Consider the following 22,416-nt stretch of genomic DNA (forward strand, 5'->3'; position numbering starts at 1 on the left):
TCCTGCTCATCCTTACTGGTGGGGTACTCAGGAAGCTCACTGGGGAGGATGGCCCTCAAGGGAGGCTTCATCCAGGAATTGCCTCAAACATGAGCTGTCAGGGACACAGGGTTTTGTTCCCTCTCATGTGGCTCCAGCAGGCTCTTGGGGGCAAGGAGCTGCGTGAATCATGAGTGTTAGCATCATTGGCACAGAGATGGCTTTCTGCACCCTCTCCCAGCCAGCGTTGAAGAAAGACGCATTTTAAACACAAACCTCTTACAGAGAATGTTCCCCAGCATGTCCCCATAGCCTACGGATGGACACCTGTGGGCAGCTGGTGCCATCCGCCTGTGCTCAGTGTGGTGTTCTTAATTTGTGTTTCTATTCTTGTCCAGGTCATAGGACCCCTCCTATGAGACTGTAGGTTGCTGAGGAAGGAGAAAGTGTCCCAGGATGGGGCTCCTGCTGCTCTGGGCTGGGGCCTACACTCACCCACATCAACTGCTCCAGAAGCCAGGCCTCTGCATGGCCCTCGACTAAAGGGCTGCTGCTGGGGATGCTGGGGAAGCAGCCTCCCTGGCTGCCTTCCGGTGCCTTCCAGTGCCCAGGGCCATGACCATCGCCTCTGTTCCTGCCTTGCAAACAAAAGCAGCCACCCTAGTGTCAATGTCCCTGCTTCTTGGCACTCTGATGAGGACTTATTTCCTCAGCTAAAGAAAACAGAGGACCTCCCAAGTCCTGATTTGAGCGACTCCTCTGTTTAAACAGTTCAGGATATCCTGCGAATTTTACTGGCGTGTCCTTGAGTGTTACTACTACCATCCTTGTTTAAAAGGAGCTGTTTCTGACCCGGAGGCTGAAGGAGACGCCCTTTGCCTGACTCCCTGGCCTGGAGCGGCTGCTGCCGGCTGTGTTTATTTGGGTTATGTAACATAAACAGCTCCAAGGAGATGGGCTCCTCCGCTCTGGCTTTGAGGCTCAGCCTCCACTTGCCCTCTGCAGAGCTTGCCGCTTGGGTGGTTCCCTCTGCTGTGTCTGCGTTGCTGCCGGAGAAAAAAAACAGCCCTGTGTGACCTTCTTGGGACCAGCCCTTTCCTCTGGAAGGTCCGGCAGAGAAAGTGAGGGTCGATGATGCTGAGTGTGACCTCTGGGCCTTGCGTGGGCTGGGACTTGGTGGACCCTGAGGCATCTGTGTTTCTGGGCCTCTTTCCTGAGACGTGGTTCCTCTGGTCAGGACCGTCCCTAGGACTTTGGAAGCCTGATTCTGGGTGGTGTGTCACATCTTTCTTTTCAGGGCTGTGTCTGATGTGTAAGATACACGTCACATGTAAGGAGAGAAGTTCAAACGGGTGTGGACAGCAGCTCCACGCCATCTCCCCACGGACACCGCTTCAGCCTCGCAAGTTCAAAGCCTGGCCTTGCTAATTAGACCAGCGCCTGGCTTCTCCCCGGGTGGCTTCTCAAAATGGAGCAACGCTGCACATCTGAGTTTGGCTCGACCCATGGCATTCGAGGCACAGTTGGACTAGAACCCATTTTTAGTAAAGAACTCTCCAAGGGCTGCCCCACTGAGTCTTTTAACAGATTGTAATCTATTTTCAGAAGAGAATTGACTCTGCAATTTCATTTTGTGATATCCCCTGTCTGTCTTGACTCCCCCTAACACACCTGCTCACCACCTCACAGCCTTTGGGGAGAAGGTGCTCATTGGGCTCTGTAGAGGTGCGAGTTAGGGAGAAGGGACTTGAGAAGTGGGAGGCACAGAGTCTGGGGAAGCAAGTCCCTGGGGCACAGAGTGGGGAGCCCAGACAGCAGGAATGGCTCTGAATGGAGGAAGGGGACAGAAGTGGCCAGCCACATTTCTTTTCCCATTGGATTTCCAGAAAATTTCCCCCCTAAATAGCAATGAGAGGGACAAGAATGGAATTGGAGATTTTTGTGTGAAGACATTCTTCAAGGTCACCCAGAGGAAGCCCAGCTGGGGCCTCTGATGGGGCCTCATGCCGTCCTCTGGTCTGCAGGAGCCTTTCAGAACCTCTCTGCTTTTCTCTGTGGCTTCCAGTGCTCCTGTACTCTTTAATTTGCCAAGTCCCCAAGGCTACCCTCCTGTCTCCTTCTCATTTCTCTCCTTCAAGGTCAAGTTCCAGTGTACCTCAGCCTCTCAGTGCTTGGCAGCCCTGCAATGGCCTCAGCCTGTGGTCCCTCCCCTGCCTATGGAGAGGGGTGGTCCTTGTGAGGAGCAGAGCCAGGGGAAATCTGTGCAGGCCTGACTCTCTCACACGTTTCAGATGTGGGGGGGGGGGGTGTGATTGTAAACAGCGTCTTCAGAGCCGGCTGCCCCGCCCGCCCGTGTCCTGTTCCTATCACCCCAGGGGTTCCAGTAATAGGGCGTAAAGCAAACAAAGAAAAACAGTAATCTGGTGTTCCAATTGCATTTTTTGTTTTTAGAAAATGTTAATGATAGGTTATTTGATTACCCTAGGTTTGGCTCTGCTTGCTCTTTATTAAGCACATCTGGTATTTAGTAACAATATAAGTAGCAGGAGTTTTTTTGGCACTTGAAAATAAGCTCATCCAGTGTTGCCATGCAGTTTGGAAACTCGTCAGCAAGGCTAGCCAAACTTGTGGAGATACAAGACTTTTTCTGCAGGCCGGGCAGCTGGCCAGGACAGCTAAAAAATGTGAATTGGCTAAGAACTGCTGCCACGCAAACGCTTCTGGAAGTTTCTGTGCTCAGGCCTGCCAGATCCATTATGCACAACGTGAATCACAAGAGTCTCTATCTCTCAGAGCAGTTGCTTTTGAGCCTAATTCTCCTATGTGCTTTATGAAACACACACACAACCCAAATGAGAAAAACACCCCCCAAATCCACTACCATATTTGTGTGTGTGTTTTTCCATTTGGGTTGCCAAGCTCACAACTTTTCCTGAATTGGGAGAAGTGGCCTCAAACTTTGGTTTGAATTACACGAAATCCAATGTGTGGGAGGCCACTGTGCTTCCTGGGGATTCTAGGAAAGAAGGATGTCTGGCATCACGGAGACAGCCTAATATCCATGTGGGAAAAACAGCAAGTGCTGCAAGACGGCTAGCCACGCTGCACATGGCTAGCCACGCTGCCCACAGCCAGCCTGGCCGTTGGGAGCTGGGCCTGGGTGGGGCTTTGCTCAGGCTGGAGAGTCACCTGTGAATAAATATGCCTACCCAGGGCTGAGGGGGCCCACTGGAGCCTTGTGGTGCCGCCCACAGTGCCACAGACTTCAACCACGCGGGTAATTTCTGAAGGCGAGGGTGGGCCTGGGAAAGTGTGCCAAGTGGGCCAAAGGGACAGCAAGCAGGAGAGCAGCAGCCAGCCCTACCCCAGGAGGGCTGCCCCCGGTACTTCCTCAAGGCTCAGCAGGGTCGGCCTCCTGTGCTTTCCAAGTCCACATCGAAGCTGTCTCTCCTTGCGATTCAGGTGCACCGACTACCTGGACTCCTCTGGATGTTTTTGGAGGCCTGCAGGTCTACTCCCCTTCTCCTCTGGCCCTGGAATGACATTATTCATGGGACTCAGACCACAGCGGGTATGAGATAACCGTATTAGCACAGTGATGGATACGGAGCTCAGGGAGATGCTTCCAGCTTCACCAGGTGAGATACCGGCTGCACACTGCCCTCTGCACCACTGCCCCCCCCCCTGCTTCTCTTCCTGGAGAGCTTTTATTGTCATAGCTAATCGTGACACTGAGTAAATCGAAACCAAGGTGTTCTAACCAAGAGCTGATGGCTGCAAAGGTGCTAGTCCATCTGGCTGCTGCTCCTGTGCCTCAGGCCCCTCTCTGTTGGGAGAAAGGCTGTGCTTGCCATCCCCATTCTCCTGGGGTGTGAAAGGAAGGTTGTGGGATTTGGTGCTAGGCTCTGGGTCAGACACTGCAACCTTGTGTCCCTTACTTCTGCAAAGGTACAGGGTCACTGCCCTCATCGTATAGTGTGAAGGCCAAACATGCAGCTGGTCACATAGCCACTCTGCAAACTACAGCATGGCCTGCAAACTGTGAGGTTTCACATCCTAGCGGTAGACACTTGGCCACTTAGACCACTGTGAACGTGACCTAGGGTTCGGGTCAAAGCGGCTGACGCACAGGCATGAGGCGGCCTGGGAATCTTTAGGGTGGGTGACGGAGCAATGCTGCCTTCTGCAGAGGACCTAGGGTGACCTCTCCCCGCAGAGCACTTAGCTAGCTGTGCCACCCTCCCCTCCTTCTTTGAGGAATCAATGGGCAGCTGTGTATTGACCTGGGGTGGGGTCGAGGTCGCAGCGCTAATTACATTTCCTTTCCCACAGTGAACTGTCTCCCAGATCTGTAGATCACACTAAGCAGTTAAACAGGTTTGGACATTAAGTAAAAACCAAAAACAAAAAGCGGAGCCCCAAGAAAGCATGCTTGGCCTCGTTCCTGCTTGGCTGCCATTGTCCTGTGCTTGGCTTGAATTTGGATCACAGGACACATTTTCTCAGCTTCCTTTCCTCGTGCTCCTGGACCTTTGTGGTGGACTTGGAGGAAGGCCAGAGTCAGGAGAGTGGGCCAGGGAGGGTGCTCTGCCCCCAGGAGGCCGCCATCCACTGGGATTCCACACACACAGCCTCCTCCCGCCTTCGGTCCTGCTGCTCCCAGCGGCCGTGGAGTTGGGTTTTAGGTTCTGATCCACTGGGGGAACTCTGTCCTTTCCTTTCCCCTTTCTGTGCTTGAAGGTCACTAGGATTCCCCAGTCGGCATGGAGCCCGTCAGCCTGAGGCTGGGCTGCTCTGACATCCCTGCTCCCAGGCTGTGGGGACAGATCTGAACTGAAAAGTGGGGAGAGGCCCATCGAGGAACTGAACAGACGGAGCGCAGGAGACCCCTGTTGGACCTGGGGGACGGACGGAGCCTGCCCAGGGCACAGCTGCCACAGGGAAGGAAGGAAGGAGGATGGGCAAGGACACTGGCCACTGCTATGGTGGGTAGGGGCAGTGGCCACACAGCCCTACTTGCACCCCCAGCCGAGCACTCAACCCCTGGGAGGGGCAGTGCGCAGGGACATCTGTGGAATCCCCAGGACAAGCATGGGATTTTCTGGAGTGAGAGGCTCTGATGCTCTCTGCACACACTGACCTTCAACCAGTCCTTGCGTTGGGCTTTGGGTGTGCCTTCATGGATAGTGAACACAAATGAACACCCCTTCAACTCCTGGCATGCCACGGAGTTACCTGGTAGAGCCGCACAGTACTCAGGAGGAAGATGCTGGAACCATCCAGCCTAGACCTTGCGGGCTAAGGGACCTGGCCAAGTTTGCACAGCAAGAATGTGAGGGGGCCCTCTGGGAACATTTCATGAATAAAACATAAAGGCACACCAGCCTGCGGGCCTGAGATGCCTTCCACCTGGACAGGGCTTCTGTGTGGCTCCTCCCTGCTCTCTCATGCCCCCCCCCCCCCCCGACATCCAGTCCTCATGACAGCTACAAGAAAATCCAGACTTTTGTTAAAGAGGTTAATATTAGAAAGGATTGCCACAGTGTGGGCTTTCAGGTCAAATGCACTGGTAGGTAGTTGGGAGACTAACCAGTTCAGCTCACTTTCAAGAGCCGAAGCCACATTTTGATATTTGACACTTGCTGAGTGCCCATGGCGTGCTTGCTGGGTTCCTACTGTGTGCCGGGCACTCTTTCAGGCGCTGTCTTGAAGATCCCTGTGCTTAGCAGGAGTGGGGAGCTCCAGAAATCCCCGTTCTGGAGAAAGCTCCCCCTCTGGGTTTGCCCGGCACACACCCCTTCTTGTCCAAAGTGACAGCTCTGGCTACGATGCCCTCTTGGAATAGGTACCTGATGCTTCTATAGGTGATTGCTGATCTTAGCTAGGACCCACCAGCAGCCGGTTGAGCAAATGCATGAGAGACAAGGAGAGAAAGAGGGCAAAGAGCAACTGTGGTGTTTGTCGCTAAGTGGCAAGGATGGCTCACCACCACAGTGTGATTATCAGTGTCACATGTCGGCTTCACATCTTTTTTGGAGGTGATACTGCAGATCAAAATCATGGGTGCTTTACCACTGACCTATATCCAGGATTGAACCAAGGACCTTGTACAAGCGAGACAAGCACTCTACCGACTGAGCTACATCCCCAGCCCCAATAGATTTGTTTTTGAGACAAGATCTTGCCAAGTTGTTGAGAGTCTCACAAAGTTCCTAAGGGTCTTCCTAGGTTTCTGAGATTGGCCTCAAACTACCTGTCCTCTTTCCTCAGCCTCCTGAGACTCTGGGATTATAGGTAAATGCTTTTATGTTTATTCATGAATGTTCTAAGAAGCTTTATATATATATATATATATATATATATATATATATATATACACATACATATATACACAAATCTTTGTTTCTACAGACTCTTGCTAAACTATACTGAGTAGCAATTCGTAGGTGCTGTAAAACAAACTCCCATCAACTGGGTGGGTTAAAGCTGCTTGTTTATCATCTCCCAGCTCCCAGGGGCCAGGAAACTGGGCTTATATTGGCTGGGTCCTCTGCTCAGGACTTGCACAGGATCCAAATGACGTGGCTGGGGCTGAGTCTGGGGCTGGGGTCTCTCCTGAGGCTCAGAGTCCTCTCTGAGGCTCACAGGGAAGAACTCATTCCTTGATGTTGTAGGTCCCATGTGGGTAGTTCACTGCCTCAAGGCCAGCAAAGAAGAGAAAGAGCCTGTTGCTTTGAGCGCCTGACCCCCAGATCTCCTTTTAAATGGCTCATCTGATTATAGCAGAAAAACTAGGATAATCTCTCTGCTGATTAACTTAAAGTCACCTAGTTAGAGATCTTAATTACATGGGCAAAACCCTTTCACCTTTGCCATATTCTGTTGACTAGATGCAAATTAGGGTCCTGCTCACCATCAAGGAGAGGGGAATATAGAGGGCGTGGGGCCCAGGGGTCATCTTGGAATTCTGCCAGCCCAATGGAGCTAGGGGGGACAGGAATTTTGTCTAATGTATTTATGTTTTGTCAGAGCAACAGACACACAGCAGAGAATGATTGAAATGGAGAATTCGGTGATTGGAAATGACTGGATGTTTTCAAGGCACAGCCTATCCTCCCCGGAGGGAAGTCTGGGTGGGTAGGCATCAAGAGAAGGGCACATAGGCTAAAAGAAGAAGGAGCTGGGAGATCCAGGTTCAAATGTAACCACGAGAGCCTGGTGACCTTTCCAGGGAAAGTTGGGAAGAGTCCCCTTTCTCCAGGGGCTGTTGAGCAGGCAGAAGAGATAATGAGCCTAGAGGATTTGGGAAGGACAGATGCAGGCACAAAGGTCTCCTTGTCTTGACGCAGATGGCTGAGGAGTCAGCAGTCAGCCATGTGCTGCTAGCTCCAGGTTGAGGCAAGCCCCGAGAGGGGCTTTGGGCCCCCCAAACCCATGATCACTAGATGCATTCTTTTTTTTTTTTTTAAAGAGAGAGTGAGAGAGGAGAGAGAGTGAGAGAGAGAGAGAATTTTTAATATTTATTTTTTTTTAGTTCTCGGCGGACACAGCATCTTTGTTGGTATGTGGTGCTGAGGATCGAACCCGGGCCGCACGCATGCCAGGCGAGCGCGCTACCGCTTGAGCCACGTTCCCAGCCCGACTAGATGCATTCTTGAGAGATAGCCCGTGAGGTGGGAGCTTCAATGTTGCACATTCAAGAGAAAGGCTCCTTCAAATGCCAAGTTTGACCTCAAGGTGAGTTCTAGGTCAAGAGTCTCATGAGCCTCCATACCAGCTTCCTTAGTCTCCTGTGTGTCTACCAGACAAGGAAGTGAGACAGTGGAATCAGGTGAGAATTCCCTCCGTCCAGCTGGGAGACAGCTTTGCAGATGGACCTGCTGAGTGTGAGTTCCTCCTGCAAGGAGCCAGCTGGTGGTGCAAGATCAGATTGATGTAGGAAATAAACATGTAATAAACAATAATAGCGAAATCATAGTGGTTGTCACTTCAATGGTTATTTTTGTTGAAAATATGAGATCTGCACTATGGATTTCTTAGGATAATTTTGCCCTTACTTAAAAGAAAGTGACGGATGTACTTTATAAAATGAAGCTAATTTAAAAACGAAAGATTTGGAAGGCACTGATTGGCTTTCCTAATTCAACTGTTACTTTATTCTTTTGATCTATAAAGAACAGGTAGCTTTGTTTTTATTTAAAAACAAAACAATATTTAGATTCTAACTTCCACATTTCCTACCCTCTCCTCAGTTTCCACAAAAGCCATCACAGACATAAAACTGTCCTGTAATCCCAGGCACTCAGGAAGCTGATACCGGAGAATTGCAAGCTTGAGGCCAGTCTCAGCAACTTAGCAAGATCCTGTCTCAAAATAAAAAAATAAAATGGGCTGAGGATGTAGTTCAGTGGCAAAGCACCCAGGGGTTCAATTTCCAGTACAAAAAAAAAAAAAAAAAAAAAAAGACAAGACGGTGCCTGGTTCTGAGTTTTTCAGGAAGCTGTGCTAGTTAAATGTTAACCCAGGGCTGTGGTTGCTTTCATGAAAAGCAAACAAGTACTTCAAAGACATGGAAGCCAGCTAGGCCTCTGTGACTTGCACACCTGGATGCTCTCAGCTGATGGACGGGTCCCAGCAGCACTCTCTCCTGGAGAAGGTGCTGATCCGTCAGGCCCAGGCCCTTTCTCTTGTATCCCTGTATCAAGACAAGACACGCATTCTGGAACTTGAGGAAATTTTTGTGGACCACCTTGCTTTTGAGCCACCTGAGAGTTCTATATCTGAGATGCTTCAAGTACAAAGTACACAAGAGACAGGGCTGTGCACAGACACAGCAAACTGAGAAAGAGGAAGTGCAGCAATGGCTTGGCCTGAACTATGGACTTCCTTATACTGTTCAAGTGAAGGGATCTCGGTTTTAAAAGCCACATTGACAAACTGATACCATGCTCTTAGCCTGCTTCAAATGGAAAACACGAAAGATATGCGAACAATATATTTCCAAATATGTCACATATTTATAAAACACAGCAAACGCATGACAGATTGAGCAGGATATGTGGATAAAATAACATCTGTGGTTCACCCTATTTCTTAGCAAATTCATACACAACAAATGACGTTCATGTCCGATGTTTTTCAGAATCTATTTTCTAAGCATTCTAGGAAAGGACATTGAGAAGGAAAACAGAAGTTTGCAAAAGAAGAATCAGAACATGGATGTAAATTTCAGTGACATGACATATAATTCCCGTTTGTAAAATAGCCCTGAATGGATTGCTGTTTCCCCTGGTTATAGTTTTGCTGGAAATGATCCACATTGTGAGGTGGGCAGAGATGTCACTCATGAAGGAAAACATGTAGGAAGTTCCAGAACACAAAATGAGCCTGTGTGCCATCAATATGGCAATTCACGAGGATGGCCTGGCTGGTATCAGAGAGCAAGGAGTGTAGCATCGAAGGCAAGGTCAGTTCTGAGCTGAGAAAGTACCTGTGGTGTGACCAGGGACATCGGTTGTAATCCACGGGCAACTGGAAGCCTTGGTAAATTCTAAAGCAGGGGATTAGCATGGAGAGTAGTAATTTTCGCAACTGTGGAGGATGGGGTCAAGCCACTGCTCGGGGAAGGTAGGAACCCCTATGTCTGTGCTACGCACCTGTGTGGCTCACCCGTGATCCTAGTTGAGCTAGATGACAAAGCTCTCAGGCAGGCAAGAAGGAGTTTGTCACTCCCATTTTCCTCACAAAGACACCAAGAGTTTGTGACCTCTTGAGGGTTGCAGAAAGAGGAAGGCTCAGACCTCACAACCAAGTATTTGTTTATTCAGAACGACAGCTGGAGAGGGGATTGCAGGGGTTTTTTTTTTTCTTCCTCTTCTTTTCTCTTTTTATCCCCAAAATTTCAACAATGAACAGATATTTTGTTATGACCAGAAAGCTGACATTAAATTGTATTGCTTCCCAGAAGGGCCCTCCCCATCCATGCTCCTGGCTCCTGTGCCTTCCTCCACCCCATTTTGGGGGATGGGCTTCGTTGTCCATTCATTGCTGGCCCCTGCCCCACACAAGTTGCTGAACCTGGGGAGCACACGCCTGTCTTGGCCGAGCTGGAGGAGAGCAGGAAGAAGAGACCCAGCTGAGCAAGGACCGAGTCCCACTATGTTCTCTCCTCTCCCCTGTGCAGGCTCCCTTCTTCCTCTGGGTCCTCTCTGTCAGGTATCAACTCTTTCCAGCTTCTGAAGCCAACATTTCTTACTCAAGAAAACTAAACATACATTCCCAGCGAGACGAATAAGATGATGAAGTTCTGCAGTGGCGTCTCCTGCTGGCTATGGGCCTGGCTGAGGGAGACAGGGAGATGTAGAGGGAAGGGCAGGGGCCACAGGGGGACACTGGAGAGCCAAGTGTCCAGTGAGTTGAAGGTCAGCTTCTCAGGAGGCATCTTGAACTCCCTCTGGCCCTCCCTTCATGGGCGTTCCTGGCTAGTGGACAAGCTAAGGAGAGCGTCTAATCTAGTGGCCTAGATAATGATAAACCTCTTCTTCACTGACCTCCCAGTTTCCCACTTTCTCTATCTGTAAAAAAAATGATCTCTTTGGGAGGTGGAGCATAATTGAGATCGGATTTCTAAAGAATTTTTAACTCCTTAGAATCCATCAGTTTCAACTTTGGGGTGGGGGTTCCTGGACCCCTGTGAGAAGTTAATAAAATCTATGTGCTCATTTCTCAGAAAAATATATATGTACCCACCTCCTTTCCTATAATTCCAGGTGCATTATCCTTAAACTTCTATTAGGTTGAGAGAAAAAAAAAGAAACTTCTTTTTTTTTTTTTTTTTTTTTTTTTTTTTTGGTACCAGGGATTGAACCCAGGGGCACTTAACTGCTGAGCTATGTCTCCAGACCTTTTTCATACGTTATTTAGAGACAGGGTCTCACTGAGTTGCTGAGGCTGGTTTTGAACTCTCGATCCTCCCGCCTCAGTCTCCCAAGTCATTGGAAATACAGGCATGTGCCACCACACTCAATTTAAAGGAACTTATCTTGAAAAAAATGCACTATCAACATGTAAAAGATTGAGAGTGCCATTTCTTCACCTCACTGGCCTTGTTGAGGACTGTTGTCTTATGCCGTCACTGTCCTTGTAGTTTCCTATTAAATAGCTCTGCTGTCTGAGCTGGTGCTCATCCTCTACCCCCTTTCTTTTGGGGGCAGATTTGATGATTTGCACTCTGAAGTGACCAATTGTGTATCTAGAAGTTGCTAGATCAGACTTAGGTCCTTCCACCTGCTGAGGGCCATTGGCAAGTAGGAATGACGCATCAAAATTTCCTTGCTAGCGTACCCCATGTTAAATGGATTTCGCTGTTGACATTGCATGTAAGGTGACCTTGCTCAAGGACCAAGGCGGATCCGGGTTTAGAGCTGATCAGGTTTGAGGAAGTATCCCGGTCCTTGGGTTTAGGGCGTTCCGGGTTTAAGACAATAGGGGTTTTAGGGAAGTTGGAGGTTGAAGATTATTGCTGCTGAGATTAGGGTGTTCCTGCTGCTTGTTCTCGTGAGATTCAAATGGGATATTGGAAAAAAGCCTCGTGGAGTAGGTGAATTGGGCGGCGGCAGAACTGGGATTTTCCCAGAACGTGTGTGTAGAGGCCGGTGTGAATTCGGGAATAAAGAATTGCTGTTTGAATCTACAAAGCTGTGAGTGGCTCGTGATCTTCTGTGCCAAGCCCAGACATTGGCATCCACCTAAGTCTGATCTAGTGAATAAGTAAGAATGCTCATCATGAGGGGCACTTCCAAAACGGCTCCTCTTTTTTATGGCTCTTGGACAGCAGAACACCAGGCCTGAGAGAGGAAATGGAAATCGGCTCTCAACAGATTCCGGAGGACACTTCACAGAAGCATTCCATCCGAGACTGATTAAAATTTGCATAATTATTATCCTCATTATTTACTCTAAAATAACTGAGAAGCTGTGGTCCTGAAGAACAAAGTTTTTAAAAAGTCATATTTTTTACACATAAGTTTATAAGGAATCAGTCCGTGTATTCAATAACGGACAAGATGGTTATTTTCACATTCCCACCTGACGGTGCTCTGTTGTCTGCCCTCGTTATTTTTTTTTATAAGAATATTTCAATTTTGCCTATCCCCAAACTCCATTTCATCAACTTATCCAGATCTATTTTTTTTTAAAGAGAGGAGGGAGAGAGAGAGAGAATTTTTTATTATTTATTTTTTAGTTCTCGGTGGACACAACATATTTGTATGTGGTGCTGAGGATCGAACCTGGGCCGGCCGCACGCATGCCAGGCCAGCGCGCTACCGCTTGAGCCACATCCCCAGCCCTGCCCTCGTTATTAAGCTCAGCTCCGAATCGGGCACAATCCTTAGTTGTGTCACTGCACATGGGCACACCTGACTGCTGAAAGGGATTGGGCTTACATGGCTCCTTCCTTCTCTTTTCCCTTTTACTTTCACAGTGCAGAGGTTTTCGGCACACGGGAATCTGGCGTGCACGCTTCCCCCCTCTCTCTCTCCCCATGTATTTTCCTCTTTACTATCTTCTATAAAAGGAGCCTGCTGCTGATTGCAGCTGACGGAGCCGCCTGAGCCCATATCCACGCAACGCTAACCCAGATAGGGATTAGCATGACATCAGCCGCAGGAGGGAGCCTGGCAGCCCGCCAGCCTGTGAAAACGGACGCATTTGCGTCACCGTTCCCCTGGCGATGCTGCTCTGAACCTCGTCAGCTGTCCCCGGAGGCTGCTTCCTTAATATGTCAGCAGGCATTCCTGAGTCTTTAATGCTGAATTCTCTTTTCCTTTTCCAAAACACCGAGGTGACCAAGCAGCCAGAGTGTCCTGCCGCTGTGATATTGAAAATGCATCTCTTTCATGAAATAGGTGTTTGTTCTGTTCACATCATGGGGGGTGGGGGGAGGTGGGTGAGGAGGTTTAGATTTCTGCCTCTCCATGTTAGAGGACCTATTTTTGAAGAAACAGGGCAGCCGGCTCAGAGCTGGGAGCTGCTGCTCTGCTTTTGTCTTTCTTAGGAAAAGCCCTAATTCCCTCACCAGCTCACGGGAGCCCTCCAATTATCTTGGTACAGTGTGACATTCGCAGAGCAAATGGCTGTGAAAGACGCGGCTAGGACGTGCCCCCGTTTATGATCGTTCTCTGACCTGCTCTGGGCGGCTGCCCACTGCTCCCTGTGAGCCATGAGTAGAAAGCATGTCAGCCAGAGTATGCGAGGGCTCTTCCTTCCTCCTGTAACTTGATCTCTGCTTTCATGGCGGCACATTTTCCACTGAGAAGTGCGGTCTGGGAGTGGGCAGATGCAGCTGCACCGTCTCAGCCCTTCCTGCTATCTGCAGGACTGGGAACCTACCACTCCAAAGCACAGCTCCCCTGGCATCAAGCCCCGGCGGTTATGTAGCTGCTGCTGCAGTCAACCACATCTGGGGGTTGAGCAGTTTAGTGTGGAAGAATCCCTTGGCTTGGGGGCTGTTAGGGTAGGCACATTCTGACGTTCACTTAGTCATAAGTGACCATGATGGGTGATGGGGCAAAGAGCCACTGTCCCCGAGTGAGCTTGGCAGCCAGATTCCCCATTAAGTGGCACTGTTGAGAGCCATGGGTCCTGTCCTTCAGAAGCACGCTAAGGTCCCCCAGGGTGTGTGGCCAGGGAATCTGCCTCTGGGCAGGGGCTCCTGAGAGCACTGCTTCCTCACTCTGCCAGCTGCTAAGACAGTCCTGTTTCTGTTCCTCATTCAAAGTCTCCCCAGTGTGCCAAGTCCCTTAGAGCTCTGTGTCCCCGTCTGATGAAACAGTCACCCAGAGTGGAAAGGTTCAGGACCACTGGGCTTTAGAACTGAAAACAAAGTTTAGAGTCATCAGGAAGCTTGGACTTCTCATTTCATGTTAAGAATGAGAAATCTCCAGTTCAATGTTCAGTGGCTTTGTAGGTATGGCCAAGCTGGCATCAGACCTGGCCCATGTTCAGCATTGACCTCTTCCCTTGGCGGGTAGTAGCCTGCTCCTGTCCAGAGGGAGGGCTGAGCTGGGCTGGGCTGGGGTAACCCTACCCTTGTGCTCCAGGTTAATACCCTGCCCAGTGCAGTTGGGGCTCTGGCACCAGGAGTCCCTGGGCAGCATGGAAGTGAGTGACCAGGACAGGGTGCCTGGGAGGTTTTCCCCTCTGTTTGCTGAGTGGCCCCAGGAGAGTTTTCCCCTCTGCACGCTCCCTAGCAATGTGGCCCATGTCCCTAGAGAGACAGTCAGAGGTGGCCCAGCAGTTGCTGCAGAGTTGGGGGCAGAGACCTGAATCATCCTGGGGACAGACTTAACTAGAATCTTACTTTCTTTCCCCTGAGAGCCAGGAAAAGGTAACACAGGCTCACCAAGGACACGGGAAGGGGCCTTTTTACCTGGACACAGGTTTGCACGTCCAGAGTCAGTTTTCCTCCTCTGTCACTTCCCTCCTGCCTCCACCTGTCTCCCATGCGCTGGTACCTGAAGGACTGGCAACTAAGTGTCTGAGCAAGGACTTTGGGGTCAGATTCCTTGAGTTCCCCTTGATTGTTTGCGATCCCTCAGTCTCAGTGTCCTCGTGTTTAAAATCAAGGGAATAGTACTTATTTTAAAGAATTACGTAAGGATAGAGCAAGATAAAGTCTGTGGGGTCCCTGGCAAAGTGCCTGGCATAAACGTGACCAGCACACCTTGGTCGTTGCTATGGTTACCACTCAGAGAGCCACTTTGAGAGCATTCTCAAGACAATTTATAAATGCCAGCCTTGCTGGTGAGCAGGTGGGGATGCAGGCAGAATCCACCCACATGGTAAGGGCAACAGGGTGGTGGACATCACGCACGCTGCCCTGACGCTGAGCGGCAGATCTTGGGTCTGGCCTGCTTGGTAGCTCCTGGCAGTCTCCCATGTGTCTAGAGGTGGCTGTGGAACAGAGGTCTCGCTCCCAGGCATGGCACTGAGGATCAGATGCCCAATTCAGTAGCCAGAGCCTTTGTTTCCCCAAAGGGACTGGGGCAGAGGTCCTGGGAACAGGAATAATTGGAACATCCCCCTTTTAGTTTCCCAATGTCTCTTTTGCCATCGTGGCAACTGATCGTGGGCTGGTGTGGGAATCAACCTTTCTCTTGCAAGCTTCAGAATGAGCCATTTGGCAAATAGCTTTATGTGTGGAAATGACAAATCCTTCATGTCACCTATGGGAACTCAGGCTTTAGAAACTATGTGGGATGTTTGTTTTTGCCATTCTGTTCATTTGGGGGATAAGGAATCCTATCTTACATGCATGTTACCCACGTCTCAGCAGGTATTAGGCTCTGAGTTCTCTTACCAGCACTGCAAAAGAAAAGAAAAAAATCCCCACTCTGCAGCCATGTCTGCACTGCTGGATCATCCTGTGAGGCCGGGGAGGCACCTCCCCACTGGCCACTCCTCTGCCAGTGCTGCAGGCTTGGCACTCCTGCTCCAGCCTCGACCACACGTGGCGATGTGGCTGGTGACTCCCTAGCAGGGCCTGCTTCGAGGCTCTGAGAGGCCCCTATGTGTTTTCCCTGGTACTGAAGGGAGGACCATATTTGGGAATACTTGGGACATATTTTGAGGGAATTTTTTTCTTACAGGTTTTAGGAGTTTCAGTTACTCTTTGAGTGATAAAAATCACAATAGGACCATCAATCTTTTCATGTCTGTATCTATGCTCTTTTCATGGTTGGGTCATTGAACATTTTCAAGAAAGATAAGAAAGCAACTCCCGCTCGGTTCCATATACACCAATCAATAAGTGTGATTCGTCACATAAACAGAATTAAGGACAAGAATCACATGATCATCTCAATAGATGCAGAAAAAGCCTTTGACAAAATCCAGCACCCATTCATGTTAAAAATGCTGGAGAAACAGGATAAAAGGAACTTACCTCAACAGTATAAAGGCTATATGCCACAAACTCAAGACCAACGTGAAGAAAAATTGAAAGCATTTTCTCTCAAATCGGGAACAAGACAAGATGTCCACTCTCACCATACCTATTCAATATAGTTCTTGAAACTCTAGCTGGAACAATTAGGCAAGAAAAGGAAATTAAAGGGATACCAACAGAAAAAGAAGTCAAATTATCTGTGTTTGCTAATGACATGATCTAATATCTATAAGAGCCAAAAAACAAAACAAACAAACAAAAAACTCCACCAGAAGACTTCTAGATCTGATCAGTGAATTCAGCGAAGTAGCAGGATACAAGACCAAAAAATCAAAAATCAGTAGCTTTCCTATACTCCAATAATTAACATGCTCAGAAAGAAATCAGAAAAACTATACCATTCACAATAACCTCGAAGAAATGAAAATACTTGGTCTAAATCTAACGAAAGAGGTGAGAGACCTCTACAGTGAAAACTACAGCACACTGAAGAAGGGGCTCTGCCTCCTGGTTGCCTCGGCCTGAGCTGCTTCCCCCACCCCGTGACCTGCCAGCATGACGTTCTGCCTCACTATGGGCCCAGAGCCATGAAACTGGCTGACCATGGACTGAACCTCCAAAAAGATGGGTCAAAATAAACTTTTCCTCCTCAAAAAATAGAACAAGATGCTGAAGAAAGAAATCAAAGAAGCCCTTAGAAGATAAAAGAACTTCCTATGTTCTTGGATAGGTAGAACTAAAATGGTCAAAATAACCATACTACCAAAAACGTGATATAGATTCAATGCAAACCTCATCAAAATACTGATGATATTCTTCACAGAGTTAGAAAAAAACAGTCCTAAAATCTGTTTGGAAAAATAAAAGACCCAGAGTACCAAGCAATACTGAGCAAGAAGGTAAAGCTGGAGGCATCAAATATCAGACCTCAAATTAATCCTATAGAGCTCTAGTAACAAAACCAACATGGTATTGTTGCGGAGACAAACACAAAGACCAATGGAATAGAATAGAAGACACAGAGACAAACCTGATATCCTCCAAAGTTACCAAAAAGATAGCCCTTTTCAAAAATGGTGCTGGGATGTAGAGGAATGAAAGTAAATCCCTGTCTCTCACCCTACACAAAAGTCAACTCAAAGTGGATCAAAGACCTAGTAATGAGACCAGAAACCTTGCAACTAATAGAAGAAAACATAGGCTCAACACTCCTATGATTTCCTTAAAAAGACTCCTAAAACACAAGACAAGAAATAAAGCCAAGAATCAGTTAAATGGGAGAGCATCAAATTTAAAAGCTCCCAATTTTTAAAAGCAAAGTTCTATTTCAGTGACTGCTATAGGTACGACTTGAGTCACTGGGAGTTTTGCTGGAGCTTGGGTCAGGGGCTCAGGACCCAGCTTCTGTCCTTGCAGAACTTGTATTCCAGGAACAACTAAAGCATTCATAGATGTGTCATCAACCAAAACTAGAATTGGGTTCTAAAATGAAGCATCACTTGAACTGATGGCCTATCTTTATTTGTACAATTTTAGTTTTCGGTGGACACAACATCTTTTGTTTTATGTGGTGCTGAGGATCGAAGCCAGTGCCCCGTGCTTGCAAGGTGAGCACGTTACCGCTTGAGCCACATCCCCAGCCCAATTTGTACAATTTTAAATAGTTACCAGGCACTTATTGGTGACTTGAATTTGAACATCAAGGCTGAATTTCTTATCAGAAAGCTTAGCTCGTCTGGTTTGGCTGCGCTTTGCTATACATAGATGAGCAGCAGTCCATGGTGAGAGCTGAATCCCTGAGATGTGGGTGGTTGTAGGTGCTGGATGACTGGGCTGAAAGGTCTCTCCCCTACCTGAAAATGTTGTGTTGTGTTGAAATTTATCTTAGAAAAGGACTGCTAAGTTAATATCACTTTGACAACTCATTTTTCTTTAGAGACGTGGAAAACAACTGTTTAAATACCCAGTTTATTTTCATGAGTCTGGCCCCTGGCTGATTTTGATTGGCAGCTCATTCATTTGTTTGCCCATCCATCTTTGGAAGATGGAGTGCCATGCACCAGGTTTGATATAGAAACACAGCATTTAGTAAGACGTGGTCCCGGCTCTCAGGAGCTGGCAACCCCGTTGGCAGGGCAGGCCTGGGGACACTTGGTGGTGTCATGCAACATATGTTTAGTGCTGTGCTTCAGGTGGGTGACCACCTCCACTGAGTGTGGGCAGGCTTGAGAGAAGCTTCCAAGGAAGAGGTGACTTGGGGTGTGTGTCCTCGAATGTATGTCAAGGTGCCTAAGCAAAAAACAAGAGCTTGTGTCTTATCTGCCTCTTTTTTCCTCCAGTCCCACGGTGCCTCTAAGGAGTTAGGCCACATGATCCAGCACACCCCACTAGTCGGTCTATCCAGTAAGCTGCTTAGTATTCTATTTTGTGCAATCAGAGATTAAATTCCAAATTCACTGACACTAAAGATGAAACAGCTAATTATACAGGGTAATTGCATTTAAAGTCCTTGCCTCTGAATGACTGATGAAATCTTCTTTAAAGGCTGCTGATATTTGGTGCGCCAGCAAGCCGCGGTGCTGAAGGGGCAGTGTATTTTTAGGCTGGTGGTGTGGGCATGGCTCCAGGCTTTCTCCCAGTGCCTTTCCTTGAACTCTGGACCTTTAAAAAGAATGCTTTTGTCCTCTTTTATCTCTGCTTCACAGTTAATTGTTCATCTGGTTGAAGTAAATCAGAGAAGCGCATGAGTGGGTGTGTGCACACATGTACCTTTAAGGAGAGAGAAAACCAGACAGAGAAAAAGGGAAAAAAAATAACCTGAAGCTTCAGAAATAGTAAAATAGCATGTACAGATAGTTAAGACAATTTGCAAAACGCAGTGCGTATAGATTAGAGTAGGACAATTGTGTGATAACACGATAGCACTGCTTGTTTGATAGAAGTTTCCTATGTAATAAAGTCAATGACTTAAACTTGATCATTTCTAGCACTTTATGTGTGAAGTTGGAAATTTCAGGGTGTGTGCTCATTTTGGCCACTCACTGTGGGATGTACTCAGTCATGAGACTTGATTCAGAGTCCACCACTCGCTATAAACATCTGGAAAAGGGAAGTGCCTGGTCCCACCGGTGGTGCCTCTGCAGTGGGATGCAGCTCAGAACTCGGCTGTGTTTAGAGGACGCTCACTTGACTTTTCTCCCAACTTGAAGCTAGCTGAGGCTCCTGGAATCCTTTCAATTGGATGAAAAACGCAGGAAGTTATGTCAGATGAATCATCCCATCCTGCTGTGTGTCGCTTTTCAGAATCACTTCCTCTGGATAATTAATAAAAGATCGACAGGAAGAACGTCCCTGGAACGGCTAGCAGGCTGTTTTAGAATGTAGACTTTTATTTTTCCCATTGTTCTGTCAAACTGAGCACCTACTTTTTGCCATTGAAGGATTTCTCATGGAGATGGAGGCAGCTTGAGTGATGGCAATGCTGACCCTTGTTGAAACATGGTGCGAGTCTTCAGGGAGCAGTAACTGCAGGTCTCCCCAGTGGAAAGCACCCCAAACCTGCTGATAACCCCCAGAAGCCTGTCTGCCAGCCTCTCCACAGCTTTGGCCTGGTGCGTCTCTCATGCATCGGAGGGGTGGGGCAGATTTGAGTACGGTGTTCTTTTCTTTTTTTCTGTCTTTATTTAAAATGGTGCAAAAATGTTTCCAGGTACTATACCAAGAATCCTACATCATTTTTTATCAGAAAACACTTAGTGCCCACTCATCATCCATGACCTTGAATTCTGCCGACTGAGCTGGGGATAATACACTCTCTTTTGGGTCAGATGTTAAGTTGGTTGGAAGCCCTCTTTCCCCACTGTGCCTCTAATATTTGCACCTCTAAACTAGTCCCATCCCTTTCTGCCATGATCCTTTCACATTTTACTCCAGCAAATACTGTGTTCTAACTCTACCGTCATGCTGATACACATTACAACTTTATTGTACAATCCTGACAATCTTGCTAATTTTCAAAATATTAACTTTGGCACTAATTAGATGTGAGACCTTCTGGAAGTCACCTAAATGCCTTGAGCTTACATTTTCCCAACTGCAAAGTAAAAGGCCTGACCTAGAACATCTGTGTTCTCTCAGTGTCTGCATTCTGTGGTCTCCAGTGTGCCTGGGCCAGCTTTGGGCAGAATAGGCAAAAATGCTCACAGAGTTACTGTTGAAAGAAGTGAGGGCCCCCCTCTCTACTTCTGGGGATATCACCTGACCCTCAGTACTCCTTTCTTCCTACCCAGATCTCCCTAGTAGCTCCCTCCCAGACTATCATGGGTCTGCATCTAGCCCAAGAGCCAGGACCCAGAGGCCACAGGGGTGAGGCCCCATAGAGTCCAGCTCACCTCCTGACACTCACTTCCTGAGCTTGACTATAACTTCGACTCTACCCAAATCCCCCACCGTGCCTCAAGTAACCCCATTCCAATAAGACAGGACCTCTGTGACTCCCTAGATGAAAACTACTTCAGTGGTCTTCTCCTAGTGGCCACCTAGGAGCCCTGAGACCAGAAGATGTAAACACACCTCTCTAGCCAGAAGCGAAATATCTCTTTGAAAACTCATGTTTTGTCTTAAACATTCATAGAAAGTTTGGATTGCACTCCATGCCATAGCAACTCGTTTAAATATAAAAATGTGGTAAAAAAAAAAAAAAAAAAAAACCCTAGGGTGCTAACATACAAGGAGGGCTGAAGCCCAGAGAACACAGGGAATATCACCCGGTGCTGCAATAAGCCACACGGTGCTCCTTGGTCCCTCCACCCTGCACCTCCCCCAGCTTGCCTCCTGCAACATCCTTCGTGGCTTGAGATGTATTGAGAGAAGGCAATGCGTTTTGTGCAGTGGAAAGAAGGGCGGGAGCTTTGCTTGTGGTCCGTGGCACCCCCTCCCGTCTTCCCTCCTGTCCTCCCTATCTAGGTGCATTCTATGAATATTTAGTGACGTGAGTATTTCAGTGAGTTTCTAAGTCTCTAATCCTTGTTGGGGGCGGTGCTTGGAAGCCTATGGAGGGTCTCCTCTCCTCTCCCCTCAGGGCATGCAGATTTGAGGGTGGGCTTTGCAGGTGCTGGTGGGCCATGACAGACACATGGGGCCCAGGTTGCTCCTATAGCCTGAGACCTGGGGTCTCCTGTTCTGGGCTCCAGAGCTCCTCAACTCTCAGTGTGTTGGACCCTCAAAGTCAGCAGAGCTGTAACACAGTCTGCCTGGCTGGTTTCTTGCATTTAGGATTGTCCTAAGCATATCTGACAGGCCTTTGGTTTTGCCTCTAGGAGGGAAGGGGAGCTGCCACCCTGCTGGTGGTGCACTCAGGCCCTGGGGCAGGGTCTCAGGGAATATTGTACATTTGCACACTGAGGAGAGAGCAACCAGGGCAAGGCTGTGTGGGGTCAGATGGCTAGATATGGGAGGCTGGTTTGAAATGTGTATTTCAGACTAAGGCCAAGTGTGGCCTTAGCCAGAGCCAGCACCTGAGCTCTCACGTACAGCAGGGTGCTAACAAGGGACTCACATCTCCAGGGGCCCTGGGCATACTTGAACTGATTTTATGTCACAGGACTCGAGGGCTGAGTGTTATTGCAGTGAGCCCATTAGCATCTGTGGGTCCTGGGGACACCTGAAGATCAGAACTGTGCAGAGGCTCTGCAATGGCTGCCCCGGAGCGGGAAAGGCTCAGCACAGTCGCCCAGCTGCACAGAGCAGAGTGATGTGCACAGCCTCAGAGGGAAGGGGGTTGGAACCTGGGAGAGGTGGAAACTGGAAAAAGAAAAAGTATTTTTCTACAGGTTTGTTTAATCAGCAATTGTGGCCTGGATGCCAGAATTTGCTCCAGGCTGGGGGTTAAAGTGGCCCATGGCACAGGCAGGCTTCATGTTGGAGGAGGAAGCAGCCAGGGCAAGGTGCAGTGGGTGCTGGGAGCCAGCAGAATCATGGACAGATGGAGAGTCCCAATTCTGTGGAATAAATAAATAAGTGAATAAAAAGGGATAGTAGTTAGAAGGTTGAAATAAGGGGGGATACAGCCAGTCTCGCTGGACGCAGAGAGGTCCAAGAGAATCACTGTGTGTTAGAATACGGAGTCTCAGAGGTCAGCAGGATGGGTGGACTCAACCAGAAGGGTGGGGGACAGGACAGGGCTGGGCTCTGAGACCAGGGCTGGTCCAGGGCTGCAGTAAGCAACAGGCTGAATCCAAGCTCCCCGCTCACCACCTGCTCCCATGCAGCCGAGGCCCACAACACAGCCTCCCCTCTTCAGGTTTCGCAGCAGCAGATCTCCAGCTTCTCCTATGCCATCCATGCTCTGTGCGTTTTAAGTGGCTTACTATTTAATCCTCGTGGCAACAACTTGGCAGTTGGCTTTGGCCCAGGATTTTAGACCAGGAGCCAAGGTTCAGGGAGATTGAGTAGCCTGCCCAAGGTCACACAGCTAGTTAATATGAGCG

General features: G+C 48.6%; 1 long non-coding RNA gene across 1 annotated transcript in view; it reads left to right on the plus strand.

The window, feature by feature from the left end:
* The window catches only part of LOC308650708, a 34,151-nt gene that overhangs the window by 1,427 nt on the left and 10,308 nt on the right, over positions 1-22,416 (plus strand). Inside the window, exon 2 of the long non-coding RNA XR_014022394.1 lies at positions 378-3,617. This is a non-coding gene — a long non-coding RNA (uncharacterized lncRNA). The remainder of the gene's footprint in view (positions 1-377; positions 3,618-22,416) is intronic.

This window comes from Spermophilus citellus (genome assembly GCF_964194105.1).
Source record: "Spermophilus citellus genome assembly, chromosome: 6".
Classification (NCBI taxonomy): Eukaryota; Metazoa; Chordata; class Mammalia; order Rodentia; family Sciuridae; genus Spermophilus; species Spermophilus citellus.